General features: G+C 42.3%; 1 protein-coding gene across 2 annotated transcripts in view; it reads right to left on the reverse strand.

The window, feature by feature from the left end:
• The window catches only part of Corin (corin, serine peptidase), a 220,968-nt gene that overhangs the window by 84,554 nt on the left and 118,798 nt on the right, over nt 1-17,616 (reverse strand). The window lies entirely within an intron of this gene.

Below are 17,616 nucleotides of genomic sequence, written 5' to 3' on the forward strand. Positions count from 1 at the left end.
CTGACAGTCAACAGTTAGTTACATTTAGTTATTTTTTTCTCTTATTATTATGATTTATTCTTCTTTTTTAAAGTTCAACAACTATTTGACAACTTGAAAATTACAATATACAACAAATTTCAGATAGAAAGACAGAAATACTATCAGGAAAGGTAATATTTTTAATAATACTACCTGTATTAATAAAAAGGTAAATCAGTTCAACAAAGCAGATACAAATAAACTTCCATGTGTCCTATGCGCACGGGGCACCCTTTAAACTATAGAACTGTGGACTCAACCATCTTATTTCTTGGACTGTGTGCCAAGGAAATCAGTATTAACACAGACAAGTTTTACTTTAGGACTATTCATCTCGTCTTTGTCTATGACTAGGAAACCATAAGATGGTACTTCTATAATCGGAAGGGACTGCCTGGATAAATCTGGTAACTCCATAGTAAAGAATACTGTAATTGTCATTGAAAAAGCACAGCATGGAAAATACTCAAGGGGAGATCCTGGGGAGAAGTTCAAGGTACTTCAAATGAAAAAAATTGGTTCTAAAATACATGTTATAATTTGTCACAGAGCAAGGTCAACTACTGTAATTCTCCCTAGTAAGAAGGCTAAGGGCAATTTTTATTTTGTTACCTTGCTTTATTCTGAATTTTACAAATACAGTGATTGTGTGTGGTTCTCTAGTCAGGGAAAATGCTATATCTTGGGAGAGGGGATGTGCCAGTTTTAGAATAATAGAAAATAAAATCAACACTCCCTCCCTTTGCCAAAGATACTGTGCATCCTAGTCACAGAGATAGTTGCCTGGTCATGGCCTCCTGTACTGCATATTCCTTGATTATGTGACCCTTGTGCACTTAACAACAGGAACTGTGAACTGGGGAACTCTTTGATTCGGAAATGGAAATGCAGAAAAGCACAGAGTGAGAGCTTCAGGTGCGGAGTTCTGTCCACCACAGTTCCCACAAGTTCAGGGGCTGGCACTCAGAAGGTTCTAAATTAATATTTGATGGAAAAAGCCACATAAATCTCCAATGGGACCATATATCATCACATAGCTGAAAAGAATAAAAAATTATGCTACATCAATGGGTTTTCCCCCCAAAGATCTCAAGAAAACCAGTATGTTGACTGGCTGAAAACGAAGTCCTAGCTGATTTGATAATTTTGCAATATCAATAATAAAAACATGATTTTCATTGCCTCTTATAATTTCAGAATCAATCAAATCAATCACATCTATGGATCTCAGCTGCCAAAGTACTCAACATGTCTAATGTGTACAGTGTTCTTGCCTGAACACCTATAACTATAATATAGACTCCTAATAGACACACAAAAAACCAGACATAAAAATGAAACAATACATTAGGAATTCACTAGTTGGTCTATGCAATATCCTCCCTCCGGAATGAAGAGAAAATTGTAAAGGGGTGTGTATCCGACTGTGAGATTGGTTCTCTACTGTACAAACCACAGAGCATAAAAGGCCACGTGTGCTTCTCAGTGGCTGCCTCAGTGGCATTCCTCACCTATGGCTCTGACGAGTCCTCAGGAAATGGAGCTGGAAGTGCAACATGAAGTAATGCCCTAGAGTGTATCTCAGGATCTCATGTGAACATGACTTGAGTGGGTCGTTTCTTGTATGTGGCCACCTTGAATCGAGATCAAATTTCAAGGCCAGCCCTGCTGGTGCTGCCTTGTCACTGGCCTCTCTTGTCTTGGCTGATTCAGCAGAAGGTGACTTCTAGGCAGTACCACATTTGAAGGGGGTGGGGAAATCTTCCTGGTTTTAAGACACTGAAAACTGTATCCTTATTCTTGTTCTTTCTTTGAAAATTTGTACTTAAGTTGGTCTCAAGAAGACAAATAGTGCACCTTTTCTCTCATTTGTGTTTTATACAATTTATATTAATGCATAAGGTAATGCATGTATCTCTGATCGGAAAACAAAGATCAAATTGTCTAGGGAGCAAAAGTGACTTACAGGATGGGGAGGGTAGAGGAGATGGAAGGAGGGAGCAGGAAGGAGTATGCACGACATACATTGCATACCTGTATAAACATGTCCTTATGAAATACAATATCATGTACAATGAACACACAGAGATAATAAAAAAGGAAGTTCAAAGTCCTGTTATCAGCATCACTTTTTAAAATTTAAAGTATAAAGAATATTTTCTGTTTGATTCCTGTATATAGAATTTGTAATTTTTCTCGCATAAGCTTTTCAACTTACAAAAGACTATGAACACTGAATTTTAGAAAAAATTCAAGGCAGGCATTCTCATTTTGATATCCTGGAAGACATGGTACTTTACAAATGGAAGAACCAGAGCACTAAGAGGTTAAGATAGCCGTGGCCCAAAGCCACCCTGCTGGTAAGAGGTGACAATCAGCCCATAATATTGATGCACACACTACAGCCCATCCCCCACACCCCACCCACTGCCCTGTTCTAGAGACCATAGTGCTATCAACTCCCTCCAATTCCAGGGCACTGGGTCTGAGCCAAAGTTCAAATTGTTTTTATTTTTCTCTGTAAACAAAAGACAGATGTCTGCTCTCCAGGTGAATCAGATCCAGATGAAATGACATTCCACTAGATTTTTGGAAGCCATCCGAAGAGAGCACTTATCAAGTTTCTGCAGAGTTTTGGCCATAAATCTCACTGTCTTATACCAATTGTCCTCCCACAGCGTTTGAGTTAGCACTTGGATGATAAAGAGAAATCCCCGAAGAGAAGCCACGCTGTGTCATCTGGACACCACCTACTGCTTCGTCTGCAATTCTACAAGGAATGTGCTGGACTTCAAATCAGGAGCAGACAGATCAATGGAAGATTCCCTAATTAACTGAGAAAGTATCTACAGAATGTGTCCCTAGTCTAATCCCTATAGATCCCGCAGTGAAAAAAGCAAAGACCCCCCCTTAATCAAGTATGCATGCTACTGATCATCATCTATTGAAACCGTCTCATCTCCAATACTGAATTCCTTTTATACTTGGGACAATTAATACCACTGCAAGAACAGCAGTGTTCAGTTACATTCCCTGAGATGCTACTTTCCGTGTCCAGGTAGGATAGGGTGGATTATGAACCACCTGGGCTTTTGGCTGCCATGGCCTCGGGAGAGTGTGCACCCGTGTGCATGGTTGACCTTCCTCAGTATTCTAGTCTGTGATAACAAGCTTCTGAAATAACAGTTTGCAAACCGAAATTACCTTGGAAGTTTCGTCAACTGCTTCCAGCCTTCCTTGCTTCTCTCTGTGTTTCGGGACAGTATTTATATTGGCAAACGCTCTTTCACTCCAGTGATCAGCTTACAGTCTCGGAAATTCACCACCAATTACTGACTGAGGGAGCCCCATCAGCCCTCCCTGTGAGCTTACTCAAAGCCCAAAGCTCAGCTTCAATTCCACCTCTAGAGAGAACGCTAACCTGGAACAGCCCATTCCAACGGGCTCTACACAGAGTAAGAGCCTGTCATAGCTGCATTCTACATCTGGCTTGAAAGACTTGCTGCAAACCTCTTCCACCCTTTCCTTCCAAAGGCTACTTGAGGACTTGAAGTAGAGCCAGGACAACCTGCCAGGGGCTGATCCAGGCCCTCCTGGGGAGAGTGCTGTATCTTTATGAGGAAAAGACAGACCTCAACTTGGGGAAGAAGAAGAAGGGAAGAGAAAGTCCAAGGTCTGATCAAATCACCAAATTACTTGGCCTCTGCCTGCCCTCCGAGGAGGGTGAGTCATAATAGCTGAGCCTTTCATTTGGTGAATGTTAAAGCATTATGGGTGGAAATGGAAGTCAAAGGCTCTGGTTATGGAAGAAGTGAGACTTCTCGAGGAGAAAGAAGGACATCGCAGTGCTGGACACTGCTAAGGAAGAAAGACCCTGCACAGCTGAGCACCCATCTTTGAATGGAGACTAACTCCAGATTTGCAATGCAGAGGCTAGTTGAGCCCCTGATGAGAGCTTCAACAAAGTACCTGGGCGAAAGCCAGAAAGGGGTGTGTCAGCAGGAGAAGGAGCAAAAGCCAGAAAGGGGTGTCTCAGCAGAAGGAGCCAGTGTTGAGCAGCTGAGAAAGGACAACGTTGCAGAAGAAAGCAATTAAATGTGATGGTCGATGGGCACAAAAGCAGAGTTTTCAAATTAAGTATGTTAATGCCTTTGAATGAGTGTGTTCTGTAGAAAAAGCAGGAAACACACTAAGTACGGCCCACAGGTCAAGTAAATAATGGCCACTCACTGAGATAGAGAGGAGGAATGCATATATAATCTAACAGTGGAGACTGCAGCTTTCCATCCCATTACAAAAATGAGGATTCCTCAGATATCACTGTCTACTAAGCTAAGAAATCCTTCTCAGTATCTTCTTAGACATCACTTTTTTTCCTTTTTATTTTATTGTTTTGTTTTAGGGTTTGTTTTGAGACTGGGTCTCAGGATAGAGACCAGGTTGGCTGAGAGTTCTGGATCTCACTGGCCGTGCCTGGAGTGCAGTTGGTTACATGCTTGCAGCACAAGGCTCAAATACAGAATCCTTTAACACAATGCTCTATGCCCATCACTTCCAATAATGCTGATAACCAGGACCATCAAAGCACAGACCGCTGAAAGCCAAGTTAACCCAGAGAGCTACAAAAACCCCATCTTGTTACAACTCACACAATTTACATTACAAAGTAGTTCAATTATTGTCCCTGGCTCCTTTCTAGAATATATCTTTCTTGAGGGAAGGTGATTGGTCAGTTTTCTTACTGCTGTGTTCCGAGTCTCGGATGAAACTGTCACATGATAGGAAGAAATTAGATTATTTATCAAGTAATAAATGAAGCCCAGGAACATGAGGTGCCTAGAAAATAGAACTAAATGATGGTTCTGGTTCTTCAGCCCTCTATATTTAAGAGTAATGAATATCTTATGATGTTCTTTTCACTGATAGATTAATAAATGGACAAAATATTAAAATTTCTCTGAGTGCCAATGGGATATTAGTCAAGCCTGCAGACAAGGCCTGCTTCTCAGTACCAGTACCTCTAATAACAGTAAGGGAAAGGATATTCTCCTTAAAATAGTCTTCTCCTCTAGCCTGTGACATGTGTCTGATGCCCTATCCCCACATCTATACCCACTTCTTGGGTTATATTTCTGAAAATGTCTATGATATGTAGGAAAGAGACTTTGGAGTTCTGTCATAGAGCACAGGGTATGCCTGGATTGTCCACTTATACAGGTAAAGGCAAAGTTCCTCTGAAAAAAGGATTTTGCTACCCAAAACAGAGCTTAAAACTCCCTTCTGAAGATTGTAAGTGTTCAATTCAAACTTATAAGAACACAGTTCATTCTTTTTTTTTTTGGTTATTAATAAGTATAATTTCTACTATACACCTTCATCTTTTCATTATATTTAATGTATATACTTTTCAAGTTCATTATACTTGAACTTGAAAAGAAGAGATGAGTAACTTCCGTGAGCGAGAAGATTCAGGAAAGGATTGGACCTTCCCTCTTATTTCCCATATCACTTCCTATTTCCCAGGAGTGAGAAGAACAGAGACTGATGCCGGGAATCACAAGTTCTCAAAGTGGCTCCGAGTGGCTGGAAGACGCAGCGGGTAGAGTTGTAACTCTGTCACACATGGGTATGAGAAATGCCGTATCTAGGCCAGCAAGATGACTCAGCACGTCAAGGCCCTTGCTGCCTAGCCTGACAACTGTGTTTGCTCCCTGGGACCCACATGGTGGAAAACCAACTCCAGCAAGGTGTTCCCAGACCTCCTCCACAGCTGCACTAACATGTCTCCTCAAATAAGTACATATTTTTTTTTAAAAAAAAAGTTTAAATAAGGAAATGCCACAACCATTTCTTCACCAAAATCACATTGCTTCAAGCTTCCGCACTAAATGGTGATGGGAAATATCCAGATATGTTCTACAGGGACCTTTCCTGCAACATAGGACAGGGCCATGGTGCAAGATCCATGGGGTTCACTTGGTACCTGAAGAACTAAGGAAAGATCTGGAACTTTCAGTTCCTCTAAGAATTGCTGATGGAGTTGTAGTCAACCAGCTCTCAGGTCCGTGTCAGGTAGTACATTCCACCGTGTCTCTGCCAATGGTCCCCAGTGGCCTGTTTCTAGATATCCCACACAGTCATTCCCTTCTGAGATCCTGCTTCTTCATCCAAACAAAGGAGGGACATGCCAGATCCCAGGGAGCAGCTTCCACACGCTCCTGATTCCTCTCCCCACCAATCATTGCAAACATTTCTCTTCACACCAGCCATGCTGACTGAGCCTGCACAGTCTCCACATCTCTTTCCCGCCTCTCAACCTCATCTCCCTTTCCTAAGGACACAGAGGTGAGAACACACATCATTTCCGGTTCTCAGTGAATGGATTCATGATATAGTTTTCGTTCTTCCTCAAAGAGCAAAATTCCCAATAAGCAACCTTCGGACTTACAGCGTTGTTCAAAAGTAGCACATGATAGGGGACCAATTACAGATTCTTTTAGATAGCTCTTAACTTATGTATTCTAGGAGAAATGTGAAGGTGGCTTCTTTTATGCTTCATGGTGTCTCCGCTACTGCAAACACTACGTGAAACCAAGTCCTTCACCACAGCATACACAGCTCTTTAATTTAATACCCATCGGTGCTTTTTTATACATCTTTCCTTTAGTAAGAAACAAATGTTCAAAGAAAATCCAAAACAACTCTCCAGATTTAAATGTCTTCATGCCAGACTTACTCCTGGACTTAACCCCACCCCTACCCCCACCTCCGCTATGAAATAAAGCTGGGCTTTGGGTCTGTGGGGACTTCACCATATGGCTCTCAGCTTTAATTCCTCAAAACAAGAGCTAAGTGTAGGTATTGCCTGTCTGACAGCAGCATGATGGAAGATCTATCCTTCTATAGAGAAATTAGTCATCGTAAAGTTATCTAAAAGTGATCGTGAAGAAACAAAACCTTCATGTGTAACTGGAAATAGAATATAAGTAGAATTTTGAAAGCAGCCCCATGCCACCATTCAGTTTCTCAAGAAGAATCATGGTATGAGATAGACACATTCTTGTCTAGTAGATCTTTAAATATAATTAGACCGAGTAGAAGGTAAAGAAAAAAATAGAGTAGAAATCTGGAAGTCAAGCTGACTGACCAGAGACCGACAGAAACAGAGGCCAGGCGAAAGTACAAGGATGCTTTCTATAAAGAAATCTGTGCTCAATTCAGTATTGAAGAGAAGAAAGAAGCAATGATGGGATGAAGGGGAAGGGAACAGGGGACAGACGGGAACAGGGAGGGAGAAAGGATCAAGGACTCTGCCGAACCAGGATTATATTATGAAAATGACACTCCGGCATACTCCTCAAATATTAGTCCTCAAATAGGACTATACAACATTTTTTCAAAACTCATTGGCAAATAGAATGTATGCAATGATACTTGAAGGTTCTGAAAAACACAGAAATTCAAAAACGTCTATTGATAGTCTATTCGCTCAGTAAGCCAGGCAGGAATTTCTAAATTCAAAGATAATTACTTATTTAGTTTTGAGAGATTAAAAACCTTTATCTACCCACTTTCTGAATTTGCTTTAGAAAAAAAATACTGAACTTAAAAAAAAAAGATTTTTCAGATCACTGACATAGTTTTGAGATTTTTCTTGAGACATAAGGCCACGTCCAGTGACATTCCTCAACCACTCACTGTGACTGTGATGCAATCGCCATGTGACAGTATACAAACTACCTTTGGAGCACAGTTTTATACAAGTCTAGTGAATACATATAAAGGTATATGGACTAAAGGAAATATGCTTAGTGTGGGAAGAATATCCCAGCCTCACGCTTGCACGTGGGCCTGGATTGAGAACCTAAACAGGACAGTTAGTGTACAAAGAGGCAGCCCCTTGGTCTCCTCCTCTCACACATGCCTGCTGGGTACTTCCCACATGAGGTGAAGCAGGACATGATCCTTACCAGGACCATGCTTTTGGACTTTCAAGCCTCCAGAGTGATGACCCAAAATAAGCTTCTTAAGGACCAAGTCTTAGGGGCCTTGTTAGAGCAATACAAAGTGGACTAAGTTGATACATGAGAGCATTTGGGTGGGTTGGGTCATAGAAATCAGACAGATTTCTTTTTATCTATTAAGACTCTATAGGTTTCACCATAACCAAACTGAAAATTTAATAACCATTCCTTTTTAGTTCATTTTTATGGACCATTTAAAAACTAAAATATATTGCTTATGATTCTATAATATTATGTTGCCCACTAAACAGGAATAGAACAAGCATGCATTTATAATTTTTTATGAAGAGAATTTTGAAAACTATTTTTCAAAGACAGATCACATGTCTATAAATTTGTAATGAATCCTATGAACACTCAACTATACTTCTTTCCAATCACTTCCTATTGTTGTTGTGATGTAGACTATTCCAAAGTAGTATCACCCTTCAGATGGTCAGGGCACAGGGACCTTATCCACCCTCCAGAGGTGACAGGCAAGAGCTGGAAATCAGTTCTGCAGCTCTGTGTCAGAGTTTGGCCTGAGATCTCTGCTGTCCTCGTCCCTGCCCCTAACCACACACAGCACTACCTCATTCCGTGGAGCAGCCTATGGTGACAGCACACAGTTGTAGCTAGAGTTTTCCTGCCTGGCCCACAGTCAAGACAAATCTCTGTCACCCGCCAGTCCCACAGCCCCTCAGACCCAATCAAGTAAACACAGAGACTTATATTGCTTACAAACTGTATGGCTGTGACAGGCTTCTTGCTAACTGTTCTTATATCTTAAATTAGTCCATTTCTATAAACCTATACCTTGCCACGTGGCTCGTGGCTTACCGACGTCTTTACATGCTGCTTGTCATGGCAGCAGCTGGCAATCTCTCTTCCCACCTTCCTGTTCTCTCAATTATCCTCTCTGTTAGTTCCACCTATACTTCCTGCCTGGCCACTGGCCAATCAATGTTTTATTTATTGACCAATCAGAGCAATTTGACATACAGATCATCCCACAGTACTTCCCCTTTTTTTTAAAAAAAAGAGGAAGGTTTTAACTTTTACACATCTCCAAAGCCAGCTTGGTATATTTGGGAATTTGGGCATAGCTCCTCTTAATATTTACTGCTGGAGGGGGGCGCTGTATCTTATGGGGACACAAAGAAAATTTCAGGATTATGGAATAGTCCGCGAGGGTGTATCGTCTGAGCCAATTGCCTTGAAATGGTTCTGGATGTTGGATCATCTGGACCTTGGTGTTATCAGAGACCTTTCAGGGGGTCTTGACTGGTCAAACCTGATGTATCTTAATCTGGACCAAATCCATAGCCTCTGGCTTTCTGTGGGAACAAAAGCAGAGCCTCCTTTCCAAAGCAACATATCCTTACATCCAAATTTTGAAATCAAGGTACCTTTAAAATATACATTTTGGCATAACTCAACAGCTTTTGCAATCAAATGTTTTTCTTCAGTTACAAATATCAAAGAGAACATAATCCAGATTCTCTGTGTGGTAGCCATCTTTATGTGGCTTATTTTTTATATTACCTTGAGCCTATTGCTTTAAACTGCAGCATTTTAAGACTGAACCAGCACTGTGGCTGCTGGCTCTGCCCACTTCAGCTTCCCAACATGGCAGTGGTATGTTTTCTGACAGCTGTGGGAGCCATCAACTCTCAGAAATAGTGGGTCTATGCTTCTATCAAAGCAGCATGTAGCCCAGAAACCTCTTTTTGTTTTGTACTACCAAAGGCTAAATCCATCATGCAGCTTAGTGTGCCACTTGCAGAGGCCTCATTCCTGCCAAACTGCAGGTCGAGCGCATAGCAGGAACCCACCATGTAGTAGCTCAAACACGCAGGCTGCCGCTAGCTTGAAAGAGACAACTAGGAACTGTTTTTAGCTCCATTTTAGAATCTTTTTACTCATGTTTTAGGTGGAAACTCTTGCCAACACATTGGGCGCCATTTGTAGAAGTAACCATCTTATTAAATAAGAAACACAGAGCCAATGCAAAGATGAAAGCCCAAGAGGTCAGAGCTAAGAGCCTTACCCTTCACTGATGCAACTATCCTCTTCAGCCAAGAGACCTATTTCCTGTGTGTTTGTCTTTATATAGACTTTCTGTTCTGCCTTCTCATTGGTTGTAAACCCAACCACATGACTGCCTCATCCCTGCCTGTCTATACAGACCTCCAGGTCTTCTATGGTTGGTATTGAGATTAAAGGCATGTGTCTCTAATGCTGGCTGTACCCTTGAACACACAGAGATCTACCTAGCTCTACCTACCAAGTGCTGGGATTAAAGGTGTGCACCACTACTGCCCAGCTTTTGTTATGGCTCTAATAGCTCTGACCCCCGGGCAACTTTTTATTAACATACAAATCACATTTTAGTACAAATAAAGTATCACCATGCACAGTGGCTGTAGCAAGGAAGCCTTGGGAAAGCCTGCCTATTTCTAGCAGTCTGGCTGCTCCTGTGTGAGCCACCCCTCAAGTAGTCAAGAAATTTCACTCTTGAACACTCTTATATTTAAAAGAATAAAAAGTTGATGATGAAAGACTAGTTCCTAAAACTCACCCTAGTATCCAGCTTGAATTTTGTGGGGGGGGAGTGGGGCAGGTGGAACTTCAACCCCCCCCCAAAAAAAAACTATTTGCAATGCTTTTAGTACATCAAAACAGTGATCTTGGAGAAAAAGTACAGCTGTGGATTTACATTAAAGTAAAGTATCTGTATTGCTTTTAAAAAACTACTTCCCACTTCTGAGCTTTCATTTTTTTTTTTTAGCTGAATTCGATCTATTTGAGATTCTCTTTGGTTGTGAGCCTAGCCTTTAACGGCTGAGCCATCTCTCCAGCCCGAGATTGTCTTTGAATAATGTGATCTATATTGGTAACAATGGTACCTGTTGTCAAATGGGCAAAGCCCAATGTGTTCTGTTCACTAGGGTCAGGAAGTGTGTGATTGTCTTTTGAAAGAGCCAGACATGCTGGATGCTCAGAGGGTTGACCTGCACATCACTAAAACTCCCAGCCTCAAACTCATGGATATATCACTTCCTACCTACACAGAGGATAGGGCAGATGGGTTTTTTGTAATAACTAAGCTACAATTAATTACTTCTAAGACGCTGTCTCTGAGAAGATGAACCTACACAAGAACCAATACAACAGCATCTCAAAAAGATTTGCTAATGATTTCTTGGCTCATAGGCAGAGAAGGAAGTCAATCCTTTCAGTGAAATGGATCAGTGCTGTCAACTCGTTTGTCCCGTGAAATGATTTACGTATGAGAGGAAGAGGGAGGGGCCTGCATTCTGTTTCTGCTACTGTGAGGCCTTGACAGAGCAATAGAGAACCACTCCCAGCATCCCTAGTTATGAAAGTCTACAACAAAGCTACACAGACGAAATATAAGGGGAAGGTGGGAGGTGTGAACCCTTCTTAGAAGGAAACACAAGTGCAATTTAATTAACTTGCATTCCAGAGTCACTGCTACCAATTCAAATATATTGGAAGACTAAGGACTCAGTACCCAAGGGCACAGGGGTGGGAGAAAGTCTATTCTTCCCACATCTTCACAGGACTCCTGTGTTCTTTTGTATCAGTAAAGACAAATTAGATCCAGTCCAGTCCGCGGTGGGCAGTATGCATGGATCCAATCAGAGGAACGGGAAAGGCAGAGGGCACAAGAGGTGAGGGTTTCGGAGAGGAAGCAGTCTCAAGAAAGACACTTGAGGTTGAAAACCACCTGCTGTTCAGACGGCTGCTGAGTCAAATGGAGAGCACTGACTTCATCCCCTGAAAGGGGAAAAGACCCTGAACAGTCCAAGGCTGCTTCCCTCGATGCTGATGCTGCCATTTGGTAAGTATTTCCTCTGCAAACACTGCCAGTCCCAAATGATTTGCTTAGTCCTGAGACCTTTAGGACAAGGGCCCTGGTCAAAGTCAGGTAATTTGGGGATAGTGAGTGCAATAGTGGGAATCAGTTTACTTAGAAAGGGTATTTTTGCCCATTTCCCCAAAGGAAACACACAGTTTCCTAGCCATATTACAAGATGGGAGCTAGATCCAAAGGCCCTGGGAGGGTCACACAGGGAAGAAGTTGGCGGAAGGTCTCATCATGAGAGAGAGGATGTGCAAAGTCAGTGAGTGTCCACGGGGATACAGCTTTTCCAAAGGGTGATTACAGCTTGACTTGTAGTTCAAGTGTGCCTGAAATCACAAAAGCTTGCCTCTGCCAGTACTGATGTTAGAGGGGCATCCCACACAACTCATGCACATACCCATGTCCTTTGCATGTTTTTTTCTGTGGGCTTTTCCTTACTGATTTATCAGAACTTTTCATATTGTCATGGTTTGCTCCCGTCAATCACTTATTTGCCTTTTAAATTTACGGACTCTTGGACTCTAAAAATGCTTGATGGTCAATGTGTGAATTAAAATATGCCACCTGTATGAGTTATGTCTCCATAATTCACACCACTATGAGTGCAGTGGCTTTTGTCTGTCCCCTTCCCAGCTGTAGCTACAGGAGCTGGGAGAGAGCTGGATGCACCTCATGAACTAAATAAACTTGGCATCCAACTTGGAGTCTTTTAGAGCAAATAGAAAATACCCTGGCCAAAATTCAGGGCTCTATTTTGGCCAAGGTACACAAAAAAAATAGTCCACAGAGATAAAGAAATCAGGAGACATTCCCTAACTGTCAAAACTGAATTTGACAAGGCCATGGGAGAAATCCACAGAATGACTGGTTAATTGACTTTTCTTAGAGTAGTTATCTTTCCATACCGCTAACACAGCCCAAACACAAAGTATGTGGGCTGACCTGGATTTCATGGAATAGAATCCAAGATCTCTGATGCAGATGCTTTCCAGATTTAGGTTTCAGAAAAATGTCAAAGACAGTTGGTAAGTTAGAGCCATCTCATAGCTCATCAAGAACCACCAGAGGGCGAGCATACCCTAAATTGTGGAAGACACACCCAGAAGGTACCCCAGGGTGTGATGGAATTCAAAAATAATTGCATTGTGTTTTCAGTGTTTGTTTTAAACAAAACTGCATTTCTCTAAAAGGCCACTTTGCATTTTATATAATAGCGCAAAAATATGTGCTGTGGAGACTCCTGTGACTGCAGAACATTAGTTTATTTTTTTATGCTTGTATTTCAGAGTTGACATTTGTCATAATAATAAATAACTTCAGGAACCAAGGAGGTTTTTTTTTTCAGCCAATTTTGTTTCAAGTGGGCTTTTTTTTTTTATTTTTGCCATTGTAACTCGAGTATAATGTGATTTTTGTGGACTGGAAATGGAGTTTTCAGTGGAGGCTCTCATTAAAAGACAATCTCATTATGGATCCCTTTTAGACTTTCCACGTCATCCAGATATAAATGAAACTCTTCACAGCTGTAGGAAAGTTCTGGAATCACTGGTATCCTAAGCTCAAAACTGCTCTTAAGAACTTAAGAAATTTCCAATTTCTCTCAGCAACTACATACACTCCAAAAGGAAAATTTGACAGCCAAACCAGTTTACAAACAGACAGGAAAGGAGGCTATAAATGCCTCGTAAAATTTGGCTTGATTCAGAGGATTCCTGGGAGGTCTCCCTTCTAAAACATTTCCCAGCTGAAAATGTTCATGTTGGATTCTATTTATTGCAAAGAAGCCCAAGGTCCTCAATTAAAAGGCAGTTTCTGGGGATTCCTTATTCAGCTGATCATCCAGGGTTTCTTTGTCAATGGCATCGCCCAGAAAGTAACAAAAACTGTCTTGGCAACCAGCAACTGGTCATACATATGGCTGGCTGTGTTTGTGGGCTCCATGTCTATGGATTTGCCTAGCCGAGGATCAAAAATGTGGTTAGGTCTGTAACAGCTGCATCAGAATGGGAGAAACAGACAGACAGACAGACGCAAGCACACATGCACAAGCACATGCGCATGGTTGAGCCTCTGTGGACCTTTGGCTATCGCCCTCGCTCAGCCTTGATGCAGCCAGAGGGAGCTTGGTTCTGCCTCCACTTCTTGGTAATGCCATGCTTTGAGGACTCCCGTGGGAGGTCTGCCCCTTTCTCAGGAGTGGATGGGTCGGGGAGGAGAAAGGAGGTAGGAGGAGGGAATGGGAAGAGAAGAGGGAGGGGAAACTGTGGTTGGTATGTAAAATAGATCAACAAATTTAATAATAATTTTTTTAAAGATGCTCAGTAAAAGACAAAAAAGAGGGGAGGGGCATTCTTCGTCACACTAAAACTCCCACAGACTGAGAAATCCATGACTTGTCTTCTGTTCCATTATATTTTTTAATTATGTGTGTATGTGAGATGGGATGGGGTGCATGTGAATCCAATGCCCTCTGGTCAAAAAGAGGATGCTGTACATATCCTCTGTACCTGGAGTTCCAGGCCCTTATGAGCCACTTGACATGGGTGCAGGACTCAGATCCTCTGCAGGAGCAGTATGTTCTCGTGAAGGCTAAGCCATTTCTCCTTGTGGTGATATTGTGTCCCCAGTATATTGTGCACCCCAATAAATTTATCTGGAGTCAGAGAACAGAACAGGCACTAGATAGACATAGAATCCAGGCACTTGAGATCTCATATCTTCCTTGGGAAAGACACATGCCTTTAATCCCAGGAAGTGGTAGCAAGAAGCAGAAAGGTATATAAGATGTGGGGACGAGGAACTAGAAACTTTTTAAGCTTTTAAGCTTTTGAGCAGCAGCTCAGCTGAGATCTATTCGGGTGAGGACTCAGAGGCTTCCAGTTTGAGGAAACAGAATCAGCTGAGAAGTTGGCGAGGTGAGGTTAGCTGTGGCTTATTCTGTTTTTCTGATATTTCAGAATTCACCCCCAATACCTGGCTCCTGAGGGTTTTTTTTTTTTTTATTAATAAGACCTTTTAAGATTCTTGTTACATCTCCTGACTCCCATCTGTGGTTCTGTTGGTTTGTTTTTAGCTAATACTTATTAGAACTTTCCAGGTACAAAGTATGTCTTAAAGGCTTTGCCTTCGTTTGTCTTTAGTATACAGACAGCTCTGACATGAAGACCTCACTTATCAGGGGAGAAACTGAGGCTTTAAAAAGTAACTAACTTTCCCCATGAAGGGCTGCTAGGCATCAGAGCTACATACATGGAGTATTCAAGCAGACCACTGAGCCCTGGCCCTTACTACACACGCTCAAGGGCCTGCGTTAACGTCCTCCTGCTGCCAAGTCTATCACTACCTGGGTGAAGGCTACAGAATTTGTTCTCTCACTCCTTATCACTTGTCTCCTTCATCACTGTCAAAGCTGACAACATGCAGGCCTTTGACCTGAGTCTGTCCTCACACCTTCCACTGACCCCTTTGTCTCCCTCTTCACTTCCCAGAAACCTATTATTATCCCAAGGTCACAGGAAACCCAGGAGAATCACCATGTCTTTAGGCCAGGAGAGTGGCAGTTCTCTGTCCATTTCTAGCCTGGATTCCCTAGGGCCAGATAACTAACGTGTCCAGGGATTCACAAAGAGACACCCTTAGGGCATCAGGCATCATTCTGCCCACCACAGAGGTCTGACTATTTCATCCCGTTTTGTATGTTCATTTTACATGCAAAAGCCCACCTGTTCGTGGCTGACTCAGACTTGGGGCCTTCTGTCGTACCGACAAGAAGGTCCTCCATCCTTCTTCTCATGGCCTGTGACAGAGATGTACTCTTGTCACAGTCCTTGGATTCAGTTTGAGTTAACTCTATTCTGTTTGTTTGTGAGACAGGTCTGGCAGATTGTCTTGATTTGTAGCCCAGGCTGGAACTGAAACTCCATAGTCTGATCTGGCCTTCTTCCTTAGCCTCCTGTGTTCTGAGTATCTGCATTACAGACATGTGTCCACAGTCAGGAGCCCAGGTAGCAGGTTTCTTAGCCATTCAGGATAACGAGGGGTAAACTTGCTCGGTTCCTGCCCCGTAAAAGTGTTCAAAGAACTCAAAACTGATCCTTTGAAATGAATCCGGTCACATCTTGGAGCAGCCAAGAGACACGTGTGTCTGCGCCTTCCAGTTTCGTGTGCTTTGGGCTTTCCTGATAAAATGGCACTGAGCAGAAAACAGGATGGCACCCAAGGAGGAGCCTCACCTTCCTTCTCTTTCTCCTTTGCTGCTGACAACCCCGTCCCCACAGAAACTTCAAAAAGCCATTCACTGAAGGGGGAAAGAGAAGTGTAGGATCTCATGTGCAAAAGACACAGAAAAGGCAGCGAAGAGAAAGACATAGAGAGACAATAGCACAGAGGCCGGGTGTTTACCTGGCATGCCCAGCACCCTAGATTCAGCCCCAGCACCATAAGGAATGAGTAAGTGGAAAAATAAATATAAGAAGCTGAGTCCATAGATGAGTGCTTTCTATGTCCTGCTATAAAACTGGGAGGGTCTGATAGAATGTGAAGGGTCCTTCTAAGAGTTTTGGAGTTGTTTTTTTTTATGGATCTTTAAGGGCATTATAAATATAATTTTCTTTCTTTAAAAATGTTTTGTTGCTTGAAAATATAATAACAGTTAACAATGACAAATAAGAATCAACATAAATGTATATATTGCATAAATATTTGATGCTATAATTTGATACAATAAGTCATCATCCACTACTAGTGTCAGTCTTGATGGCTCAGTAAGACTTTTTCTGAAAATTCATTAGTACTCCATCAAAAGGTATGCTTTGAACAAAGTCATTTTCAGTCCATTTGGCTGGCAGTGCTACCAGGTACCTCTACACCAACACAGACTGCATCCTGTTGGAGTCACGGCACACACGAAAGACCATAGATGCTACTGTGATGCAGGAGACTCCTGGCGGTCATCCTAATGCCCCTCCCCCAGCTCCTTTCTAATAATGACATTACCAATGTACCCATGGTTGCCATTCTGAAGCCCGCGCCTGTGTGGTGTGACAAAGTTCTCACCAACATAACAGGATCAATTTGTCCTTGACCGGCTGCCATGAGCTTCTTCTGGTAGCCTCATAGGATGGAACACAGATAGAGGGCTCAGCCAGGTTCCACCACCAGACTGGGGCCATAGTTCACAGATTGCTGCAGGACCCAGTGGATGGAGCCGAGTTTTTAGAGAATTTCGGGGGACAAGCTGGTCTGACCGTGCTGGAAAGTTTACCTCAGTTCTCTTGCCTTACTAAGGAAAAAAAGTGTTATTTGCATGAGGCTACTCTGTCGCAGGGATGCCTGGGTGATAGTAGTTTTGTTTCCCTGTGCCAGCCTGTCCTGCTGGGCTGATCAGAGAATAACAGCTAGTCCTGGCATAAGAGTTAAGTGCCCAGGAAGAGACGGGCCTTTTACATCCCAGTGAGAAGTTGATGTGCCTGCTTTCCCACAGTGGGGATCATGTAGGTATAAATGTAACAGACTTCAGTAATCCAGCCCAGTCTAGATATGCACCATACCATCACCTCTGAGAGAAACGTCTTTCACATTTGCAGTCACTAATTTGGAAGTGTATCTTTCCAGTGTGACCAATGTATTAGTTGGATGAGACTATAAATCACTGAGCGTGATTGACAGCAGACAAGTTTTCAAAAACCCACGCTTCTCCAG

This window comes from Peromyscus leucopus, chromosome 10, assembly GCF_004664715.2.
Source record: "Peromyscus leucopus breed LL Stock chromosome 10, UCI_PerLeu_2.1, whole genome shotgun sequence".
Taxonomy (NCBI): Eukaryota; Metazoa; Chordata; class Mammalia; order Rodentia; family Cricetidae; genus Peromyscus; species Peromyscus leucopus.